Source organism: Ixodes scapularis, unplaced genomic scaffold (assembly GCF_016920785.2).
Source record: "Ixodes scapularis isolate PalLabHiFi unplaced genomic scaffold, ASM1692078v2 PGA_scaffold5__190_contigs__length_132052651, whole genome shotgun sequence".
NCBI lineage: Eukaryota > Metazoa > Arthropoda > Arachnida > Ixodida > Ixodidae > Ixodes > Ixodes scapularis.
Window position 1 is genome coordinate 93,529,567 of NW_024609880.1, and position 24,835 is coordinate 93,554,401.

A 24,835-nucleotide genomic window follows, 5' to 3' on the forward strand; every position below is an offset into this window, starting at 1 on the left:
ATCCTGTTTTCAAAGGTTAATACAAGCTTCAAAGAGAATTTCAGGCACCGCGTTGTTGCGCATGCACTTTAGGATTTTCGGTGTTTACAGTTTTGATTTTTAGGTTTTAGGGAGACATAAGTTTTCGAACTTATTCAAGTTCATAAAATTTTCTGTTAAGCTTTAGTTGCCTCGAGAGTAAGCCGCAGAAAACACTCGCCCGCCATTATTAATTTGGGAGCAATATACTTAATAAGCTTGGCAAATAATACAAAAAATGACATTTTCTTTTTGACAAAGGTGACGAACTTTAATGATAATAAATTGATACATGTTACGCATGATCCAACAGCTTCCATATAAAAAAAAAAAGAAAAAGAAAAAAAACGGTGAGCTTTTCTCCGCATCCGCCGGTTTTGCGGTGAGCTTTTCTCCGGTGAGCTTATCTCCGGTGAGCTTTTCTCCGGTGAGCTTTTCTCCGGTGAGCTTTTCTCCGGGATTCGTGAACGTTACCACGTGTTTACGAGACGCTCGAAAACCACCTGTAATATACTACTCTAATTTGAAGAGCACCAAAAGACGAAGGCACAAAACTACCCCCCGAATTTCGAGCTACCCGAGCCGAGGGTGCGTTCTAAAAGCTGGCGGTTTCCTGATTCTAGGATGCTGTTCACTTTTTCTTAACGCCTTAACCAATTAGGCCATTCCGGCCACTGGTTGCGGCGGTCTCAATTTTTGACCAGCTCTGTGTGTACTGTTAGTTTCTAAGTTTCGAATTCTCTTAACTGGGTAGGCGACAGCCGTTGCTGATTTAAAGCCCATGCTAGCTCCGAATTCCGGAAGCGACGTGGCACGTCATCTCAACTTGCAAATGTCGGGAAGGGCCCGTCTTCCAAGGTATCTAGGGAACCAGTCCTCCCCATAGGGACAGGCTGCACCTTATATATCATGATGTAGAAAACCCGAGACTGTGGTAAAAGCCGGGAAACTTGGTTGAAGAGGAAGGACATGAGGACTGTATATATATATATATATATATATAGTGGTAACGAAGGATAGTAATAAAGGTAAGAAGGACCGTATATATAGTGGTAATGAGTGAAGATTGGCATGTGCAGCCGTAGTAATATTGTAAACGGAGAGGGCGGTTATTGAATTTATTGCATTAAAGTCGGGGAAAGAGAAAGAGCTGGCGAAAAATTGGGCCATGAGCGGGGATCGAACCCGCAACCTCCGCCTATCCGGGGGCAGCGCCTTAACCGATTAGACCAGGGGTCTCAAACACGCGGCCCGCGACTCGCTGAGATGCGGCCTGCAGGCAACCGGCTACGGGTCCCGGTTCCCATGTCTCGACTCTCGAGCGCTAGAAATGGCATGCGTCATCGTGATTTCATCTTGCCGATTCATTTTCGCTCGAAACGTCCCTCAGCACTTTTAACGTATTCACATAGTTTTTACTGATCTGTGTTCCTTTGCCCTTTGTTGCGCTTTATGTTTATCTTTCCAGCTTTTTGTAATGTACGACAATTCCGCTACTAGGCTGCAAGCGCGAGCTCTTTTTTGAAGGATGCATCTCGACTGCGTGAACTCTCTATCACCAGGAGCACCTGCCGAAGATAAAGCTACCAACTCAAAAAGACAAGTATGGGGGTCGTAAAGAAATGGTCAGGAAATCTAGAACTGTCAAATTGACTGATTGTTCTTTAGAGACATGTTGAGCTCGGTTAATACCTGAGTGAACTGAGCAACGGGAACGGCAGTGTACTTGCTCTCTTGTTCTATTAAAAATTCGAGCACGTTGGCGGGGCGGTGTCATTTTAATTAATGTTATCACATCAGGTCAGGGCCCAAAGTAGTCATATAAACAAATCAAATCTAAAAATGCTACTGGCAACACTGAGTTTACAAAAAGCATAGAGCACGAGGTCTCTTCTCGTTCAAATCGCGCGACATTTATTTCACCAGACTGCGGCTGTGCGCTCCTCGAATGTCCGCCGAGCCCAAGAAGCAAATAGCGAAGACGGTATTCACGTTGCAGTAAAGGCGCCTTTAAAAAGTTTCGAATAAAAAACAACAACCTGTTAGGAGCCATCAGGCAAGTAATACAAAACGAGATTATGGCAAATCACTAAATTAGCAGAGCCAACATGATTTTAGAGATCGACGCTACCTCATCTCAGCTGAGTAGACGATAGCTGCTGCGAGGAAGCGATTCCAGTCCAGAAATGTTCCGTGTGAAATACGAAAATCTCTTGCATTTCTGTAGTTTCTGTCGGTTAAACAATGACTTCAGTCAAAGTTCTGCTAACCTTCTTTTTTTTTTAATATAGTTTGAAAACAAGATCTTTTTTATTTTACCGATTTATAACATGTGTGGGTAAGTTTCAGCTTCAGGAACAGTGGTGGTAGGGAAGTCAAAGCTTGTGGTGTTATATCTGTTTTATTATTATTATTTTTTTTTTTGGGGGGGGGGGGGGGGGGGGGGAGATGAGGAAACATCAAGAGGCGAAGCTACAAACAGGTGCACACAATGTGCCGCACTGAGAACCTGAATAACACTCTCATGTAATGTTATCTGAGAACAAATTATGCAATTGAGTTATATTTCACGTTCTTTGGCTTCGCGTTGTGTAGGTTGTGTCTGTCCGCGTTCGTAACCTCCAGGAGTGCCAGACCAACACGCTGCCCTGCTTCTACTTGAACCCTGACGCCGCGCGCGTGACTCTACTTGATCGAACGGCGGCTTTGCAGAAGACACTCGCAGTGCGGGATCCTCCATTTGTTCGTGCCGCGCTGCCTTTTCTCCGAGACTTGCGCCACGAGCATTGATTTCTAAAGCTCTTCTCCTTCCTATATTTTTACCTATATCCAAGTAAATTTTGTTAAAAAGAAAAGAAAAAAAAAAAAAACGCCCTTGTGCTAGATTTGCGTGGGTTTAGGTCGTGCTTTTCTTGGCGGTGCCTTACGGTCCCTCGGCACCGATGCCGAAATAAAGACCGCAATATCGCTGACCCCCCCCCCCCCCCCCCGCACACACACACACACACACACTTTTTTTTTTTTTTTTGCCACATTATTTTTATTTTATTAAAAAGAGATAAGGAAGCAACAGGTGGGGGGCCGCCAGGTTACCTCTTTCTCCTCCGCCAAAGGAAAAAAGAAAAAAAGAAAACGACCCACCGACCGAACGGTTGTCAAAGGCAGCGTTGGTCAAAGGGAGCCGCCATATCGCATATGCACGATAGGTGCGGAAGTTACGTCACTGCGCCTGCGCGGAGAGCGGACGATCGCGACCGGGCCATCCGAGCAACGGCCCGGCGGAGGGAGAGTCGACGAGAGCAGACGACGCCGGCGTCGCGCACTGGTGTCTGCTACGCTTTGTGGGTTTGCTGTTCGCCTCGGCGTTACTGGCGGTACTTGGAGGTCTTTGCCATTCCGAGTCGTTGCGTCGACGTGCTGTCTTTTCTTTTTCGTTTTTGCGTAATTGTCTTTTGGAGAAATCGGATCAGCGATGCTACTTGGGTGTCGCGTGTTGCCGGATAATCCTCGTGTTACCGACAGTTTGTGGAGGTCGTCGTGCGGCGTCTGTTTGTGAGCGACTGTTTTCTGCCAAAGAAAGGCCAGTAACCATGACCGCGGTCAGGTGTTGCGCGCTTCATTCCCCTGGGACGAGCGATGCGGCTACAGGGGTTCTTCGGAGGAGCTAACTGACTTTCGGTGAGTGCATGCACGCTCGCTGGAGCTTCTCTTGTGCCCATCGCTTCGAAGGAAGGCAAGCTGTTGGCACCGACGTGTTTCTCTTGCGCCCCTCGCTTCGACGTGTGCCGTGTGTCAACAGAGCCTGCCAGTCGCGGGTTATCGGTGCGGGCTTCTGTTGCGGACGAAAGGTGGGAAGGATGTCACTGGCTGATAGGAGCGCCCAATATTTGGTCTCACGTTCAGCGTCGCTAGCCACGGGGCCTCGACTCTCGAGGTGCCCGGTGCTTCGCCTCCTCGAAAGGAAGATAGATTGTGACTGCGCAAATTGTGGCGTGACTGCTCGCAGCAAGCAGTCACGTCACAAGGCGCATTCGGTATTCCTTATACAGGTAACGTTTCGTATAGGTCTTGAGGTGTTTCTGTACTGTGCTCTGAGAGGTGGGGATGATGTGGGAATGCTCGTTCAGCATGCATGGTAAATGTTGCGCTTTTCGGCGCTTATTCGTGGCAAGTTGCGGCGCTATAAATCGGAGTTTATTTATTAAAAAAAAAGAAACGACGTTTAGTTTATTCTTTGTGGTTGTGGCTTCAACCCAGTTACTCGTAAACAAAAAAATCGCAAGTAAACGAGCATCTGTGTACGATGCACAAACGCGAGCGGAAGTGCGGTAGTATGAAACATTGGCAGCAACCTTTATTTCCGAAGTCCCTATAGTGGCGTGGAGTTGTAGCTTTTCTACCGACTGTGTTCGGTTATGGTTTGCTTTTGTTTTCAGTAAGTCCTCAAACTTTGAAACTCCGAACAATAAATACATCACCTTAGAAAGTTTCGTGCAACGTTGATGGAACTTTTTGTGCGAGCAAATGCCCATTGCACCTTTCCAGACCTTTGGATTCAAACTCCGAACCTCTGGGTGGTATTTGTTGACTCAAAAACTTGGAGGGCGCTTAAGCTTCGCCTTTAAGGGTGAAACGCGATAGCGTTATCGGGTCCCGTTCGCATCGCCTTCTCATTCACTTCTCATGCTTTTCCTGCCAGTGAGCAGGATGTGCGGCGGACCTAGTCAATAGCAGTGTTGCGGAATGGGCACCCCCATTCCATTCCCATTCCATTCCGGGGAATTAGAATTTGCTATAATTCCATTCCTTTCAACTCCTAGGAATGGGAATGGCCCATTCCCACTCCTGGAATGGCTGAATCGTTCCATTCCATTCCTCTAATTCCTAAACGTAAAAGTTGGCACCTGACAGCTACATTGTGTTGCCGGCATAAGCACCGTAAAGCTGACATTATCAAACGCAGACAATTGCAATAAAATGCAAAATGCCTCAAAAAAGCACTGATTTTACAAAGCGGAGCGCTGGTGGCACAAACTGTTTGTTTACATTCTATACAAACATCGAGGAAGCCCCTTGATATGTCGATGCTTGTTTAAAACGTCGGTCTTTCGACCATGTGGCTCGCAACAAACAGCAAAACTTAAATCCACAAATATTTTTGGCAAAATTTTTTGCATTTGTCTTTTGGACATACCCCAGGCAGCACAGAACGTCGTGGAAACGTCGAGAAAAAGTCCCGGACGTCCGTGACGTCCCGCATGACTTCGATCACGTTTTTTCTATGTTGAGGTGACGTCCTTATATAACGTTCCATTAGAGTCCAATCAGTGACGTTGTGACGACGTTGTATTTCAACTCAAACGTCGTCAACGTTCCCACGACGTCGATGCACGACGTTCACACAACGTCCAACGCTCACGTTTCTTTGACGTTGAACTGAAGTTCATAAATGACGTCCCATTATCGTCCAGTCAGTGACGTGCTGGCGACGTCATGTTTCAACTTTAACGTCGTCATCGTCGCCACGACGTCAAGACAAGATGTTTTAGCAACGTCGAACACTCACGTGTCTTCAAAGTTAAAATGAAGTCCAGCGTGACGTTACATTATTGCCCGTCAATGACGTTTCAGCGACGTCGCGTTCACACCTAAATGTCGTAAACGTTATACAAGACATGCTGGCAACGTCGACCACTCTCGTTTTGCTCGACGTTTTTAGATTTTCCAGGTCAATCTCCAGCCGCAGAATCACTGTGGTCAAGCTGATAGTGCTCAAGAGCCGCAAACAAAACTGAATTTTTGAGAGGTTGAGAAGTTTAATTATTGATACATTAATTTGCGTATTTTAAAATGCTATTAATTGCACATCGATGACGCTAAAGAGGGCACTTACAACACTCAATGTACACGGAAGAAAAAAATAATATGAAAGCATGTTGGGAATATCATTCCTTTTAGATGTGCTTGTTATAATTTTGGTTTGTTTAAAGGAGCTGTGCAACGATATTCAATTGGAATGTTTTTCTCTCTACACGAGCTTACTGGCACACCTGGGACTCAAGGATACTCACACGCAACGCCATTGGCCAAGAAACTCCTTTGTTGCGGTGTAATTTCAAGGACAAAAGCGATCATTTTCATTCAATCTCTCCTTTGCAAAATTTGATGACGTAACTCGGGGATCGCAGTACACCCAAGTGACGATATTTGAATGCGGTTCATAGATTGGACCCGAGCATTGCGTGGGCACTCGACTTGGGCTCGTGACAATTGCTAGCTCGAGAAGCATTCGGGTTGTGACCCGTGTCCAATCGCTGCAACGACGACAACAGCCGAGCCATAACAATGTCTGGAACTCAGCGCGTGTCCTGCGCTTTGCCAACCCCAGCGCGTGGCTATGATCAACACTGGCGGCATATAATCGGCTCCAGATCACGTGGCCGCTTGTTCTGGCTGCGAGTTGAGGGGGTGAACGCTGCTCGTTTTTCTTTAATTTTTTTCTGGGACTTCTATTGCGTGGGGTGAAAAACGAACGCGTGTTTCATAGGTCATTAACGTTAGGGATACGTTTTAAGCGGTATTTGCGCAGAGTACAAAAATTGTTGCGTAGCTCCTTTAAAAGATTGTTACGGTTTTAATTTGCGAAGCCCATGGCGTCTAGAACGGATCGAATTGTGCTATTCTTGAATTTTGCACGCGCGTTGTCGTCTTCCATGGGTCCTGGGCCCTGGCACGCGCCTCAGGGGCGCCGCTACACTATCCCCTCTCCAGGTGATTTCAGGCCTGCATCCTTTTCTAGGAGCATCCATACTGCTCCGCGACCACACGAGATTGTTTTAAGGTTCGTCAATTTCTCTTCGTATTGTGTAACCCATGCTCACCTGCGCACAACCAAAAAATTCGCATCAACATCACAGTTCATCGATAACACCAACTTCCAGCGCCTTAGCGCCTTCGGTAGATCGGGACGCAAAGTCTTGTCACGTGACAGTCAGTACAGATCTGGCTTTCGTTGCCACTGGTGACGTATACCAAACGAAAATCGCATGCGAGCACACACTATATCAGAGCAGAACTTCACCGCACACTTGCGCATTTTTGGAGTTGACTCAAAAAAATGCCCGGCAATGACGAAATCCGGTAGATACTGTCAACGGTTTGTGGAAATTGACATTCATGATGCCAACCACTGAATGGCCCAGATGACGGTCCAAAAAGCGTTCAAGCCCAGTCCGCACTTACGTGCCGAAAAAAAAAACACAAAAAAAGAAAAAAAAACAAAAAAAGAAAACAGCCGGCACGGCGCGAGAGAGAGGGGGAAAGGCAGGCAGAGGAGATGCCAGTGGCAACTCCATAGAGCCTCATGCGATGCGTCGGGAAACTCGGCAAGAAGAGGGCGAGAGAGAAAAATGGGGGAAGATAGCGACGACGAACAATTGACAAGCCTAAGTTCCGGGTGCACGTATTTTCTCAGTCGTTCCCAAAATATTTCACTGAATGTTCTGTTCTTCGAATCGGCCCAGAGAGAACAGCTCTGGGACCCGGTCCAGCTTTTTCCAAAAGCCAGTCACTAGCACCGGCCGTCACGTCTACGGGTCTCTGAGGCAGGCTGCTATGTCGCCGTGATTTTTTTTTTTTTTCGAGTCTGCATACAGTATAAGTGCTGCGGTTGGATGAGTCGTTCAAGACGCCCCCATGAAGAAGTCGGTGATCGCCATAAACGCCGTCGTATTCAGTCACGGCTCGAGGATCTTTTTCAAGGCCATAACGCTACACACGTTGAATCGTACTACTGCTCGGATCAAGGTGCCTGTGAGGATATGAATGACGCCCCCCAGAAAAAAAGTGGCAGTGCACATAACGGCGCGTCAAGTCCAGTCTCCGATCAAGACCCTTCAGACGCCGCCGACGATCCCAATCAAGAAGGCCCAGCGGACGGGATCCCCCTTCTGAAACCGTTCCAGTGCACGCAGCGAGAGTACCAACTACGCGCAATGGGACGGCTAAAGCACGCGTATCAGAGCATCAATCAGAAGCAGAACGAGGTAAGAGGTGGAACATTCCGCGCCGCGTGACATCGTCTCCTGCTCATTTATTTACGTGAATTTTTTTTTTTTTATACCTTTGAGGCTGGCACATCCAGGTACGTCTTTTGGAGGCGCTCCGTATTGCATCTCGTGTCTGAACATGCTCAAATAAACAGTTCGTACCAAACCTGTGTTTTAGTTACTTCCTTCGTACTTGCATGATAGCAGCTTGCCTTCGCAATAATACTAAAAAAAATACTTTTTTTTTTGGGGGGGGGGGACACAACGTTTTCCCACGACGGCTAGGGAACGTAATTTGGAAAGGTTTCTCGACGTTCTGTGAACGTCGTTGGTAGTCCAGATGTCGTAAACACACGTATCATAAACGTCGAGGGAGGACGCAACGGCCCACTGAGACGTGCATGTGACGTGCAACAAACGTCATTTGGAACGTCCCCTCGACCTCCTGTGCACCTTTTCTCGCGGACATTTAAAGGTTTCATCGACGTCGAAGGAAGGTAACGTCCGGACCTTCGACGTTTTACGACGTCACGTTACAGACGTCTTCGACGTTCTTTCGACGTTTTCTTCACGTTTATGTGCTGCTTGGGACGCGGCGAGCGTGTTTGTTTGATAAGACCATAAAAATGTCCAGTTTGTGCGTGGCGCAGAAATAAGCTAGATTACTGTATTCTTCAAATACCCGCACAGCAATACGGCTAGTACGCTGCTGGAGGCGACTCCATGTACAGTGGCAAGAACACATCCTCTGACAAAGTGAAACCTCTACGGCGCAGCACGAGAGACAGTATATACCATGTCACGAAACTGTCTTTCTGCAGGTCTAGTCAGTTCGGTCACGCGACAAGAGCGGTGGCGACAATCTACTTCACCTCACGATGGACCGCAGCAGACAGCAAGAGAGCCATCGAAACCAATCTAGTGCATGACTTCTGTGTCACATGACCCTGGGGCGCAGCAACGCGCCGTGCGTGTAGTCCCCATCACGGTGCTGGATTGCCTGGGGTGACTCGTAGCGTCCGCAGCGGTCCATCACAAGGTGAAACACAGTGGGCAGAAACTAAAGTGAAAGGAAATGAGCAGAAATCCGCTAGCTTGCTTGTAACCCTAACCCACCTGAATGTAAAACATATAACACAGAAAACAAGCATCGGAACAAAGACCAAGTAAAAGGCGGACCTACACGTAAAAATGCAGTATAAAACGACAAGCGTCGGAGCAAAGTGCAAGAGGAGAAGAGAAAAGTGAATCTCGCTTTGTTTTAATGCCGAGGCAAACCCAGATTTCGCACTTCAAAGGGGTGCGCGCGAATGAACGTGGAAGGCAACAGGCCGCCTGCTAAACAACGCGCCTCGATCTATAAAAAAACAATAACTGATCATCTTCCGGCGGCGCGCGAGCCAACGAGTTATCAGAGCTCTGCGAGGTATGAGTCGTCCCCCACTCCCAGATCTCAGTCTGTGCGCGGGTGTATTCTCCATGCCTTCGTTTCTTTTGCTTGGTGCTTGCTTTCTTGTTTCGCTCGCTCTCGTGTAACGCCAGTAAAGCCCGTGGCCTGCTCAAAAAGCGCCACCGCCAGGCCCACCCCCTTCCCTCTTCCTCTGCTCTTTGCTTTGACGCTTTTTTTTTTTTTTTGCATTTTTTTGCGTATACGTCTGTTAGAGCTCCAAGCGGGTTTGCTGTTTTCCGCCCGCTCATTTTATTTCTAAGAAACTGGCTCGCTGACTGGCTCAAATTCACTCACCGTAAACACAAAAAAAAAAAAAAAAATAGAAGAATTGTGTTTATTCCATTCCCATTCCATTCCGGGCTAAAGGCATCTAATTCCATTCCCATTCCATTCCCCTCAACGTTTCCGCCATTCCATTCCCATTCCATTCCGGGGTCGCGAAAATTCGGAATGATTCCGGAATCATTCCAACTCCGGAGTAGCAACTCCGCAACACTGGTCAATAGCGTGTCTGGCGCACAACCGAAGGGGCGTGGGTTCGAATACCACCTAAAATTGCTTTATAAGGTGAAATCATTTGAGACATGCGGCGACCTTCAATTCGCATTACATGTCACGCTTTTTTTTTTTTTAAATCACTGGCTGTGACGTCACGATCCTATCGACCAATCAGGATTTTCTCGTCACGCCACCGACGCTGGCGTTTCTGGGACACGAGCTTTTTAAACGATGGGGCGTTAAAAATGTGCATTCCTAGCTCTGTCGTCCACGAGTAGAGAGTGCCCCATATATCCAACTTGTTCGCACAATTCTACGCACTCGCGAAAATGCATCACTTCAATCTCTAATTGTGATGTGCCGGATAACGTGAATGTTCAGGAAACTAAGCGAATTTTTGTAAATTCATTTGCTACCTAAGTAAAAAAAAAAAGCATCCTTGACAAGCTTTTTTTTTTGCGCAATATATTTTGTTTATGTATTTTATGTATATGTGTATTTATTTCATTTCCCTTCCCTAAGGGCCCTTTTTTAAGGTTATTGCGTAAGGGGGGGGGGGGGGGGGGGGGGCTGGCAAAAGTAGAAATACTTTATGAAAACAAACAATAAAAAATCTAGAAGAAACGCTAAAACTCGCTCCGAGCGGGCTGCTTTCCTCTGCCCTCAGCTAACGGTGGAGAGCAGGTCCACAGGTGACACCACCTTGATAGAACGCCGTAGTGCTATATTCAGCGTGTCCACCAACCTGGAAAACCGGAAATTCTCAGGGAATTTCGTGAGTCTATTGAAGTCGGGGATTTTCCATCCCAATCAGCGTCGGTCAGGGGAATTGAGTTTTCCTTTCTCTGAGCTACAGTAAAAGGACGCGTGTGTAGTTCAAGATAGCAAACGGCGACTTCCAGATGAGGCGGAGTCTCACGCGTCTACTTAAAATTCGATAAACTCTCCGAAGCAGTTAGACAAAACGAAAATGGTCGAGGCAGGTGGAACCTCACTGACGTTTATTAGCTTCGAACAATAGTACGACTTCATACTTTAATTTTGTCACGAATGTCCACACGTGGGCACTTTAGTTTGACGTGTAACGTGTGCCCGGGTGTGTTGGTATCCCATCCTCGTCGCCGCGGGTGCCCGCGCAAAGCGCGTCTTTTATTTTTCCGTGCCATACGGGCAAAGGTGGCGCTAGCTTTCATCTAGCCATCGTAACAGTCTTTCACCTTTGTTTGCACCTTTAAACCGGTCAAATGTTAACGGATGGTTATTTTCATATGATCAGTATTGTCTCCTCGGGGGCAACATTCTGTGGCATTTCCGAGTAGGCGAAGAGAGCGCGCACACTGCTTTTATCGGCACTCGTGCATTTCCACGGAAAGTTGTATATTGTCACGCGGGGTAACGGCAGGCGCGAAGTACTCGACGAAGAAACTGTTTACTTGGCAGACTTGTGCCTACGAAGAAAAGTAACCTGAAGCAGCAAGGCTGACAAGCGCAGTCGGCGCTCGGCGCATCGAATGCCGCTGTGTGCGGCCTGGTTCTATGTGTGCAAAGTTATCGTACAATCGAGAATTGTTAGTGTATGCCCGGAACCTTCGAGAACATTCTACTTTATGCACGACGATCGGTCAACGACAATAAGTGATAACAAACCGAAGAAAACAGAGCACGTGGGATTATGGGGCATGCTGCGAAGGAACTGCCATATATATCGCTTTTTATAAACTCCTCCGAGAACATAAGTTTGCCAAATTGTTTATTCCAAGGAAGACTTTTATTTAACACAAAGTGTCGAAGAATAGACCGATGAGGTAGGTGATCCAGTGCTTGGCCGTTGCCCTGTCGGCAGTCAGATTTATCGGTGCTTTAACCTAAATACTGTCCTTCAGACAATGCCCCCGTAAAGGTGTATCCACACGACGGACCAAATTGCTGTTTTGGTCCGCGGGCCGCGCATCACGTGATCTTACGTGACCGTTCTTTGAGGTCCGCCGGCGGTCCGCGGCCTGCGCTTCTGAGAAATGCCGAGCGACTTTTCTCGCCCGGACCTTGGCTGCAGAGCACGGCGTTTTTAGTAGAATTGAAGCGCTAAGTCTAGCAACAAGCTGACTTTTGTTGTTTGGATTGGAAGCCAAATCCAAAGTCGTTTTCTTTTGGCGCCAAATGTTGAAGACGAAGGAGACGCACCTTTTGTTTTGCGACGATGTAACTTTTTACTTCATCGCGCTCGTGGAGCAATAGACTACTTCCATAAAGCCCTGCATGCAACACGGCGCGCGTTGCACTCTGGGAACTAGTTGGCCAGGGAGGAGGGTGGCATGGTTTCGGTTTCGATCGACACGTCGACAAGAGATTGTTTTCTGGTCCCGAGAGCGTCATTTGTGGTCTCTAAACTAACCTAAATGGCCAGACCTCGAAGCTTTAGCGCAAGCCCGAGACGTATAGCTTGTCTTAACACATGTTTGTTGTATTTTTGTACTTGAGCATTTCTGTTAGCGTTTCGAGGTATGTGGACGAGCCAGTGCTGGTAATGTCGACGCTGCGAAGCTTGGGGATCTTGCTTATTTACGAATCAACAAGGTGTAGCAACCAATAAGTATGCATACATCGAGATCGCGCCTTTACATTAGTGTTGTTAATCAGGAGCTTTGTTTGTTTCGTGCGTCCATAGACGAAATATTACTTTTTGCAATTACTGTTTTCTTAATACGCCCGAGTACGCGAGGTAAAACTCGGAGGCGCCATTGAAATGCTCAATTATAACACACTTCTTATCTCTTACCTGTACTGACCCGCAGCACTGCACGAAGCGAAGTCTCCACCCACTTGCATTTTACTAATATTCAACATCGCGTATGCGCGTAAACTTATCCTGCAATCGTATAGGCACATTCGCACATACAAACCGTTTTAAGAAAGCAAAAGTCGAGCACTTGTGCGAAAAATGTTGCACCATTCGTCAGAAGTACGCCGGACGGGCATGAACTCCTATGCGGCATGCGCCAAGCGAACGAAATTATTCAAAGTGCATTTGACGGTTGCTAATGGCCCTAATATTTGTTATGCGTTTGCTTTCTTCCTGCCTGAGTATGCCGAGATAATTTCAGACACACCGTTCAGGCACAGATCTTGGGCGTCAGTAAAAGCTCGTCCAAAAAGGCTTAGCGAGGAGTAGGGTGCTTGTTAGGGCCTCCGTCGTAGCTAGCCGATCTCAGCGTTTGCGAAAACTTAATCTTCTATCAGCATAACATTGGAGTGGGAGATATATGATGACACGAGGTTGACATCATAGTAACTTTGGTACAGTAGTGCGGTCGAATTTATTGCGTTTCCTTAAACGTTCATGCGTCAACGCTGGGCTCAACTTTGATACTCCTGTGAGGATGCGGCTTGCTTTTTGCCCAATGATGTAACAAGAAGCGGACGTTTGGCAAACAAAATACGTGTAATGCTCCAGGTGCTCCGGGTGACCGAATTTCACTTGTAGTTCACTGGTACCAGACTGGATTATTGAAATTGAACAAAAAGGTGAAGTGACTAAGCCACGTCTTACTACGTTTGCATACGCACTCATAATATCCGGTGTTTCGGGAACCAAGGAAAGTGCCCCAGCCTTCGTTTTGTACCGCTCGAGAATGAGCGTATTGCACATTCGTAAAAAAGTCAGATAATCGAAAACGCAAGCAGCGCGTTCGTTCGCGGCGTGATAGCATGAGATGAATCTGCTCAGTCGAAACCGAAACTGAGTGGCCAACTAGTTCCCAGAGTGCACTGCGTGGTATTTCGCCGCGATGGGGCGCGTCGGTTTTGGAAGAAGTCCATTCTCCATCTTGGCTGCTTACAAATAGCCTCAAAGCAGCTCGCTGCATGCGTTTTGCGGAGCTGTGAGGTCGAGGGTTAGACCGGCCCGTTCGCTCTGTCCTCTGCTCTTTTGGTCCGCCGTGTGGATGCTCATTGCAGCCGCGGGCCGCGCATCACGCGATCAATCGGTCCGCGGCCCGGTCCGTCGTGTGGATCCACCTTTAGGAGTCGGTCTGGGAATTTCGATAAAGTATATACCTGGAAAAAGTGGGGGAATTTAAAAACGTCGTTTCGGTAGACGCCCTATGTATTCTCTACGTCACCCTAGAGAGGGCCAGCGCGGGTCACCTATTGGGCATGCACCGCCGTGTCAGAACACGGACCAGGGCGGCGCCCGTGTTCTGACTGATGGAACGCGAGTTCCATCCGACCGCCGACGTAACTCGTACCCAATTAGTGACCCCCCGCTGTTCCTCAGTATGTGACGTAGAGAATTGAGCACTAAGGCTTGGTGGTGTTGCTAAAGGGCCTGTCAAGTTTCAACTTTCGTCCTTGCATCACGGGACCAGGAGTCATGTTAAGCTAGTTCCCGGTCACCTTGTCCATTCTCCGTCCGTGTGCGCCGCGTCACCATGCCCGTTCAGACGCTTCGCGGACGGTCGGTGCGTCGCGCAAATGACGCTCGCTTAAATTTCGCAATTTTATGTTCTAGTTGACGCCTCCTGTTATTTTAGCGATGCGGAACAATAGCAACTTCTAAATCGCAGCTGAGAGGCTTTCCCTAGAGCGTTCTGACAAGTGAGCGTATACGAGAATGCTATTGTTGCCGGCATTTTCGAAGAAAATTGTCTGTTAGATTGTAAAGTGAGCTAAAGCGCTTCGTCCGAGAGTTTCCCGCAGTTTGGTTTGTTCCTAATTGCAATTTCCTCTCGATTATGTGTCAGCATGTCAAACGAGGTGGCTTGATCGAAGCGATCGGCACTTCTGAAATGGGACGCTTTCAGCAATGAAACGGTGCTCTTGTTCTCCGAACATCTAGGAAGCCGAAGGTTACAAAGAGAGAAAAATAATAAATGAAAGTTGTGCAAGTTTGATGGCATTAAAAACGGCGCCGGCACTAACGCTTGTCGTAACGTTACAGCGGTATATTTCGTAATGGGACGTTACGAAATAAACATTGAGCGACTCAGCGTCAGGCGGCTGTTCGCGAATGATAAGCTTGCTCGTTTTAATGGATTTAACTTACGTGATTGGCCGTTCCTAACGATTGCTGAAATCCCGGCATTTATCGTCGTGTCATTACATAAAAATTAATGGAAGATAGAAAGATAACAAGACTAGCCTTTTCATACAAAAAACAACATTTATTAGAAGGCATCAAATTGTAAATTTATTCACTTCGCGGTTTAGAGAAGAAGGCGGTCGAAACCGCTTCGCAGATGGGACGTCCCTCATGTAAACTTTGTGTAGCAACTAGTTCAATAGCTTTCGTCGCTACTGCAACGAAAACTCCATTAAAAAAAGAAAAAAGAAATCAAGATGAAAGAAGCATTCTTACTTCACAAAGATGGGATTCTTCTGTGGTCGTCCAGAATGGTCGTGCTTGATTTTATTCAACCATATTTTGCGACTTTTTAAATTTAAGATAAACGAAAACTGTGACGGCTGTAATTGGAACATCCACCCGCATAATAACCAACCATTTTCTCACCGGAAAATATAGAAATAAGGGTCTTTACGCAGAATACCGTGCGGCCCTGCGTGTGCGCGCGTTGGCCTGGGATCGGTACTGGTGGACAGGCCCGCACCGTTCCCCCGGCGTTTTTCGTTGCTAGGTGATTGCTATCATCAGCTCTACGGGAGGAATCTGGGAGGAGCGAAGGTACGGCAACAGGTCACTGAGGACAACAGATGTCCAGACTCTGGCTCCTACTCAGAGCCGTGTACGTATGTAGGGTTTGGTAGTTGTTTGGTAAGAATAGGGCGAAAATAAGGGCACGTCATTAGTCGAAATTGTTGCAATGGCGAAAATAATCCCTGGAGAAGGGGAAAAAGGAGGACAAACACAATGACCTTGGCCGTTGCCTTGTCGGCTCTTGTGGCCGATTATTAGGGGTGTCGCGAACTTTTGTTCAATTTCAAGGTTCGACTGGTTCGCCGAACCTTCGACTTTTCACTAAAAGTTCGAAGAAGTTCGCCTTATGGACAGTGCTACCCGGCATTTAGACGAATATTACGAATTTTGGGAAGCAAAATTTAGAAAGTAGTTTATTTTATATTTTCTAAAATGGTTACCAATGTTTCCACCATATAAAAGCAGGCGAGCTGTTTTAATACTGACATGGTAACCCTGGAGCCGAGGAAAAGAAGGGGCGTAGGACAGACACAAATATGTCCTGTCCTCCCTTTCTGTTTCGTCCTCGTCCTGTCCCTTTCTGTTTCTTCGACTTTTATGTTCCTTTCTACCCCAGTCTCAGGTATATTCAACATGGTTAGCAAATATTGCACTTTTCCTCCGCAACCGTTGTCGAACATCACGTTGAAAGTTCGAAAAAGTCGAACTTGGTCGACCTCGAACCTGGGCAGGTTCGAGACGTCCTTACAGTCCGCTAGCCTCAAATATCCCCGTGGCGGAAGCAGTCAGTTTAACAAATCCCTCCATTCACAATTCTTAGGTAAATGATGTATTCAAGTCTTTTATTTCAGCACGCTAGAGTTGAAATTATCGACTCTTCGTAACCGAAAGGGCGACGTACGTGACGTTGTCGTCATGGCGACTTCAAACTTCCTTTTGACAGTTGACTGCACTCGTCTCTGCGGTTACGACGGAGTGGGCAGCAAAAAGTGCAGATTCGGCCCCTTGGCAGTTTCGACCCAAACCCCGAACGCGCACCCCACATTCGCAGTGTCGCCTCATGTTTCAAGAAATTTTTCTCGTCAATGTCACCTTTCCTGGCTCAGTAAACGCACTCAGAACCTTGAAGCTCCCCTTTTACATTAATCTCTTCCAATTATACACTCATATGCTTTCAGCCTCATCCAGAAACAAAAAAATACCTGCGCCGCGCACTACGCGAATTCTTAGAGCTCATCCCAGCGCATTCTTACTTCGCAAGTTAATCACAGGGGGAATGGCAAACGCCTCCAGACACTGCTCCAATCGTTCACGTCCCAGAGAACTTCCGGTTCATCAAAATAACGAACAAAGGCCACCTTAACAGCACTGCTTGAGATGTCGATGAAACGTTTATTGAAGGGGCACTGAAGTCAATTTTGAGGTCGTTCTTTTGTGGTGAAAATTCAATCTAGACGCTCTAAGCATCTTAGCAGACCCCAAAATCACAATCGTGCGTAGCTTATTTCCTTGTTAAAAGCGTGTTCAAAGATAGCGACACGCCCTTTTCGGGAAGAATTTTCTTTCGAGTGAAGTGGTCGACGAAGGGCGCTTGTTGGCGAGTTGCAAGCGATGACTTCGCCCGCGAAGAAAAAGAGGAGTCTTATCCGAATGTGTACCTATCAAACTATCTTCGAGACGAGTTATAATAAAAGCATTTGGAATCTGCGCGTATTGTAGGGCTTTGATATGTCCACACAATGTAGTCCGCGAGAAAAAAGGATCCACGTGTTTTTTTATTGTCCTGAGATGAATATGCGGTTTTGTAATATAGGACTGGGTATATGTGGGAACTAACACATTTTAAACAATATAAGGTCAAAAAATTACCTTTTTCAAAAATGACTTCAGTGCCCCTTTAACTACCAGTTCTCCAGGTTAACGCCAGAAGAACCAAGAAGTGCGAGATCCGTTCAAATTTTTCGAAAATACTTGTAAACCAACTTGTCTCCTCCAAGCATACCTCGGCAAACCTCACTCATGAGGGCCCTCGCTCACCCTCACTCACCCTCATCTTTACAGGGGAGGTGAGGGTGAGTGAGTTTCTGAATCAGGAAAATTCGTGAGTGTGAGGGTGAGTGAGGGCCGTGTGGACCGTGAGGGCCGTGAGTGCGTGAAGGGTGTGAGGGCGATGACTGTGTGAGTGGCGTGAGGGCCATGAGTGCGTGAGGGCCGCGAGGGCGGTAAGTGCGTGAGGGCGGTGCGGGCCATGAGTGCGTGAGGGCGGTGAGGGGTATGAAAGCCATGAGGGCGGTGAGTGCCGTGAGGGCCATGAGTGCGTGATGGGCGTGAGGGCTATGAGGGGCGTTAGTGCGGTGATCGGCGTGAGGACCATGAGTGAATGAGGGTCGTGAGATGTATTAGTGCGTGAGGGGCCTGAGGACCGTGAGGGCGGTGAGTTACGTGAGGGCCGTGAGTGCGTGAGGGCCATAAGTGCGTGATGGGCGTGAGGGCTATGAGTGGGTGAGGGGCGTTAGGGCTGTGGTCGGCGTGAGGACCATGTCCATGAGTGAATGAGGGGTCGTGAGATGTATGAGTGAGCGTGAGGGGCCTGAGGACCATGAGAGCGGTGTGTGGCGTGAGGGCTATGAGTGGCGTGAGGGGCGTTAGGGCGGTGATCGGCGTGAGGGCCATGAGTGAATGAGGGGCGTAAGATGTATGAGTGCGTGAGGGGCCTGAGGACCGTGAGTGCGTGAGGGGTGTGAGGGCGGTGAGTGGGCGTGAGGGCCACGAGTGCGTGATGGGCGTGAGGGCTATGAGTGGCGTTAGGGCGGTGATCGGCGTGAGGGCCATGAGTGAATGAGGGGCGTGAGATGTATGAGTGCGTGAGGGGCCTGAGGACCATGAGTGCGCAGTGATGTGATTGCTGCGCCAATTGCGCCAAGTGGCTAACCCTGCTACATCCTGCTACATTTTGCCAAAATATGGGCGATCTGCGCCAAGCCTGCGCCAAAACACCAATTTCGGTTGCCTTTCAAAACCGAAAGTAAACTGAGTACCGTAAATGAGCATGTGCATTTTATGTTCTTGCATGTTTTTTTTTGTTTTTTTTTTCGTTTTGTGCTCTCGTCGTCTCGTGGTTCGCGTCTCGCTTCTTTTTTAAAGATATTTTCAACGATAGACGCGGGTGTGTCTGGACGCTCCGACGCTACTGTGCCAGGTAGCCGCCATGCTGTGAAACGAAACCACGGTTTTGCGCGGCGGGAGTTTCTTCGTGACCTTAAGCATTCGCTCTTGAAAGCAACGGCCGTGGGAAAACGATATTTGTTCCCTTCTTTCCAGTCACCGTGGTCGCGCGACGTCGTCGGGTTTTGCTGTCCACACGTCGCTGTAGATATAGCGCTTTTTAAAATGAAACTAAGGACTGCCGCAAGTTCATTAACATTCCTGTTCTTGTTTAAATAGCACGTTACTGTAAAAATCCTTATTTAATTCAAAGATTGCTGTGTCCAAGTATTGATTACCTAGGTTTCGCTCGGTGGGCTTTCTTTTGCACTCGGTATGTGAAAAATATGCCGCGAAAGAAAGTTGGTGAAGTGAGCTAAAACAAAAACGGCAATGTATATAGCACAGCGGGCTTGTTTATGTCAAGTTCAGTCGTTGCACAAAGCGCCCCAACAACGTTTTGACCCTGGCTCGTGATGTCTGCATCAGTGCGCTCAAGTTCTTTTTTTTTTTTTTTTTGTACTTTGTTTGCCAGTCTGGCAAGCACGCGCCGCCGCACATTGTTTGTCGTATGCTCGGCAGTCACATTTTGCACACAAGTTTGGGAATCAGTTGGCGACGGAGCGGAATGGCACGGTTTCGGTTTCGATCAGACAGCCGTTGTCTCCGCTCGCGCGACAAAGCACGCGCAACTGCAAACCTGCCAAAGTTTCCCTCACGTGCATGCAAACATTATTGCACAACAGAGGCACCAGCTTGATGCTTGCAATCCATTGTTTCACGGTTGCTTACTTTTGACGAAAATCTGGCACGTCGGGAACTATGACGGTGCCCAGCGGTTTTTCGGAATGGCTCGGCAATGCTTACAGTAGTGCGCTGCACATTTGTGGGATGTCTCAGCAGTAAAACCGCAAGCAGCGAGTTTTGCCACAATGAGTCACATCAGAGCACAGTACAGCACGAAGTGCCCTTTCTTTGTACAGCACTTAAAACGAAAATCTATATTCTTGTAAGAATATCTGCTCCAAAAGCCACTTTTGCTGCTCCAAAACACTCTTTTGGCTGCTCCGAAAGGTGCTCCAAAATGGCTTAGGTCGATCACATCACTGAGTGCGTGAGGGCGGTGAGTGGCGTGAGGGCCATATGAGTGCGTGATGGGCGTGAGGGCTATGAGTGGGGCGTTAGGGTGGTGATAGGCGTGAGGGCCATGAGCTTCAGTGAGGGTGAGTGAAGGGCTGAACGTGAGTGTGACTGAGGATGAGGATGAGGGAGGGGCTGAAGGTTAGGGTAGCTGTGAGGGTGAGGTGAGTGTGGTTGTGAGGGTGAAGATGAATAACAGCAACCTAAGATGCCGACCTCTGCCGGTGACATAAGCAAGCTCGACGAGGCTCGCACAGACGGAGCGTCCGGAAGTCGCTTGGGACGCAAGCGGCGGTTCATGTTTGTGAACAAGAGCCCGTGCGCTAACATTCTGACGTTATCACGTTGATATCGAGCGCAAACAGAGATTGGACGTGAGTGTCGCGTCAGCGTTCGGATATCTGCCTCCTGTCCAGTCAGTGCGCCGAAGTACGCTCCACGTTGGGCTCGGGACCAATTGCCGAGTCGGCGCCGTCCGAGTGCGATGAGCGTGAAGACGTTACGCGGAGGAGGGGAGGCTGTTTGCAGCCCTCGATTATTCGAGGCGGTGTTGGCCAGGGGCTGCTGAGCCATGCACCGCGTCTTTTTCAAACTGGTTCGCGTCCGTTGCCAAGTCGTCCGGTCGAGAGACAAAAGAATAGGCCCTCCTGATGAGCGTCTCTGAATTAGTCCCGAGAGGAGGACGAGCGGCTCGCTCGTTTCGGAGCCTTGTTTTCGTCGTATGGGCACAACTCGTGCCGGGCCGATTTGGCCCCGGGACGCCGCCTCTCCCACCAAATGCGGCCTGCCGACGCCGTCGTATACACTGACGATCGTGACCTTCTCGACTGCGCACTCGTGTATGCGGTGCTCTTGTGTCTGTGGACTTCTGGCTCGCCGCTGGAGCACGCGCTCTCTGGGCGCTTCTTCCGCGAACCCCAAGTGCCGGTCGAGCGCTCAAACCCGCGCATGCCGTCATCGCGTCCTGCTCTGGTATTCTAGATCACTCCAATGATATCCTCCTGGTGTGCTGTCACCTTTTGTCAACTGCGTCGAACACCGTCCGAGCAGGCGCAGTATAGCTCTCTTCTGCGGAATATCAGACGCGGCGCCTGCGTCCATCATAGCTCAGCGACTCGGCATTTTCTGCCTAAATAATAAACGCTGCAAAAAAAGACAAAAAGAAAAAAAGAAAGAAACGGAGCAACGAAGCGCGAAAAACGAAGCTCCGCCTCCAATGACCAATGCTCCTCGTCGCATTGCGCTGCCACGAAAACGTCCTCCCTCCCTCCTTCGTGTTTGGAACACGCGTCGTTACGCATCGTCACGAGTCCGTGTTGTTCCCATAGCTGAGCCTTTCTGATTGGAGCAGACTGTATGTATAGCATCCGGCCGCCTCAGCACCCGCGCGACAGATTTCACTTTGGACTCCGGCTGCATCCGGGCTTCGGCCGATCTTGAAACGGGACGCCGTGAACCGCCTAAGCCAATCCAGTGTCGCGTGAGTGTCACGTGACCTTGGGGAGAGGGGCGCAGGGACGGGCCGCGTATCGGGTAAAGAAAGAGTTGATCAGGTTTCGTAGTGGAGACGGACTAGAGAGTTGTCAGCGTCGCATCCCGGCCGCATGTCACTGGAGCTGCTTCCTGGCCGACTCGAGTCTATTGTTAGGCGAGCAGACGTGTCTGATCAACGCGCTTCTACGAACGGCCAGAAGGGGAGCTCGAACAACCAGACGAGCGAACGGAAAGAAAGGGAACCTCTGGGAATCGCGTTCTCCTTTTGTGCAACACAATGCCAGTGAATCATAAGTGTCGGCGGGGGATTGTACATGGGCATCGTCCGCAGACTGAAAAGTTGCTCAACGAACCTGACCGCCCGCCTACTTGTCTCGAACGCTCGCTTTGGGATCCCGCCGATTTCTTCGAAGGAGAATCCGGGCTGATGAAAGCAAAGCGTGTATAGACGTTTTAAAAAGTACATCGAGCATTGCTGGAGGCCGCCATATTTTGGGCCTCGTTTCTTCGCGAGGCGTGTGATTGGATCTGAGCGCTAACGCAGCACAGGTGTTACAATGCAAGCTCAAGGTACGTGCTCAAAATATGGCGGCTTCGGAGCAAGCTACTAGAGGACGCGTATACTCTTGACAGGGAGGGTCCCGGAAGAAAAATAAAATAAATAAAAGCGAGTGGGTGGGCGTTGTGAGCCCTAAGTTATGTAAAATAGCATCAGTTTCTCGCTTCTTGGTGTGGCCTTTTCACGCTTCTTAATGGTGCCCTACCGACCCGCGTTCTTTGCATTATGCGTATTTTTATTTATTTGGATACCTACATCGCCTAAAAAGGCATTACAGTAGGGAGGGCACGCACACAAAGAAAGTACACGCGATGAAAAAATTAAAACAAAACAAATACGAAACGTCGTTATACTCAGATAAAAACACAGTTCAGGACTCAGTGGCATAAGAATGTAATGGATTTAAACAAAGAACTGGATTTTGTCAAAGAACAGCTCCGGCATTGTAATTTCTACAACGTCATTGGGTAATTTATTCGATATCAATAGTCCGTGGAAAAAAAATAGTATTTAAAAACATCAGTTCTACACTTATATGGACGAACTTTTCTTGAATTATCTATTCTGAGAGACGCGTAAGCGGGCTGCAGGAGATATGTTGATTTACAGACACAAGCACTGTGATGAAGAATGCTAAGTTAAAGTTTCAAACGGAGGTATTGACGCCTCTAACAGAGGTCTCCAGCCCAGAGACGACTAAGTACACTTACTCTGAAGTCATAATTTCTCGTAACAAACCTGGCAGCACGATTCTGTATTTTTTTTTTCAATCTTATCTTCCAAATTAAGTCTACACAGGTCCCCACGTTGTGCATGCATAATCAAGAATGGATCGTACATGTGAGAAATACTAGGTTTCTTTTAGCGACATTGAGGCCAGCCTATCTATAATTACGTTTAATGAAACCTAGTGACCGACTAACCTTTGCAGTTATATAGTCAAACATGTTCGTTCCAAGTTAAATTTGATCAACAAAAAACTCCTAAATATTTAGCCTCTTTTAAACGTTCAACCGGCGACCCACCAGTAGTGCATGATGAGGGGAAAGATTTTCTGGTGAACCTGATGTGAACACATTTCGATAGATATAGAAACATTCTCCATTGAAAACACCGAGCCTCTATCTTATCTGTCGCCTTAGAGAGCAAACATATCAGTGTTACGAGAGACGTCACTGTATAAAACACAGTCATCGGCATATAACCTTGTGCTAGAAAAAAACGTTTTCAACTATAAATAAAACAAAACAAAACACAGGAGTGGTCCTAGCACCGATCCCTGCTGGACACCGGAGTAACTTTTACGTAAAAATACGGGGACCGAATTCCATGAATTACCACGGGCTGTTTCCGAAAAATCAAGTAATCACCTATCAAAAAAAAAAAAAAAAAAAATGTGAGGATGAATGTTAAGTCTCTGAAGTTTAAGTATGAGCGGAGCATGAGAAACCATATCGAACGCTTTTTTAAAGTCCAGAAAAATGCAATCGGCCTGCTTACTTTTATCGAATGATTGTGCTCTATCATGATAGAATTACGTTAATTGCGTGGTGCAGGATGACCCGGAGCGGAAACCATGCTGAGTTGGAGGAAAAAAAAAAATTAATTAGGGCAAGATTTTTTTATAAGATTGGCGTAAATTATGTGCTCCGTTGTTTCCCTGGATTGATTCGGGAGGGAAATAGGCGTATAATTCTCAACCAGATTTTGGGGACCAGACTTATTGATCGGGAAAACATTCGCACACTTCCAGCCAAGTGGTAAAGAACCGGAGTTTAAAAAGTAAATATAATGATTAAGTAACAAGAAATGATATCAGTGCAAGACTTTAAAACAGTGTTTGGAATATCATCGGGACCATCGCTGAACGCTGTTTTATTTTGGTTCGCAGTTTAAAAATACTTTGCACATTACATTGAATTTCGGTCATGCAAACCATAAGATTAGCCGCAACATCCGAGTAAATGTAGTTGCTCGTAATGGACGTCCGAAAATACGGACCAAAGGTCATCATTGAAGGTGACAGCCTAAGTTGCCCTCAGATACAAAGTTATCATCTATCTATACGATCAGAGACGGAACACCTACAGTATCCTTGCCATTGGACCGAATGAACTTCCACAACTCCTTGGGGTTCTTTTTAGCTTTGTATTCAGCGTCGCGAAATAATTTGCTCGGGACGAAGTGATTGCACGTTTGAGGAGAGCTCTTATTTGTATTAGTTTATTATATGACGTAGAGTCATTGCGTACGCGGTATTGTTACTATGCACGTTTCTTTTTTTATTTGTAAGCTTGCGTAGCTCCGAATTAAATCATGGTTTGTCACGACGTGGCTTGGACGTAAGCCTTCTCGATGGAACAAAAATTTATATAAGAGTGGATATTCTAAACGTTCCACAATATATCAACGTCACCCGATATACTGACTTTCTCAAAAACCGAAAGGAATGAACTGAGGTTATCAGATAAGCCAGCACAATCACCTCTATCGAAAAAAAGACACTTTCTTTGGACGAAATCAAATATACTGCGTTCGAATGAACAAGTCAAATTCGCAACCACGGCCTTATGGTCACTTATACCGGGGATGACTATTACAGCAGAGATCACTGATTCAAGATTGCTAAAAAGGTCAAGGATCCTCGGTCGGCTGGCACAAATCATTGTGGGGTCCCTAACAAACTGCTTCAGACCGGAGTCGTTCATAAGATTAAGAAATGCTGAGTATACACCCGAAGAGTTAACAGTCAAGGGATGACGATCCACCCATCG

The 24,835-nt window shown here is 47.6% G+C and overlaps 1 protein-coding gene across 7 annotated transcripts in view; it reads left to right on the plus strand.

The window, feature by feature from the left end:
- LOC8033606 (tyrosine-protein phosphatase non-receptor type 4) overlaps nucleotides 1-24,835 on the plus strand; it is a 245,357-nt gene that overhangs the window by 4,856 nt on the left and 215,666 nt on the right. The window contains exon 1 of one of the 7 annotated variants that reach the window (XM_040499949.2): nucleotides 3,280-3,696. The exons of 4 other annotated variants lie outside the window; for them this stretch is intronic. The gene's annotated coding sequence lies outside the window, so the exon portion shown is untranslated. Of the gene's footprint in view, nucleotides 1-3,279; nucleotides 3,697-24,835 lie in introns of those variants that run through there. 2 more of the 7 variants (XM_040207612.3, XM_040207610.3) reach the window with 2 other exon arrangements.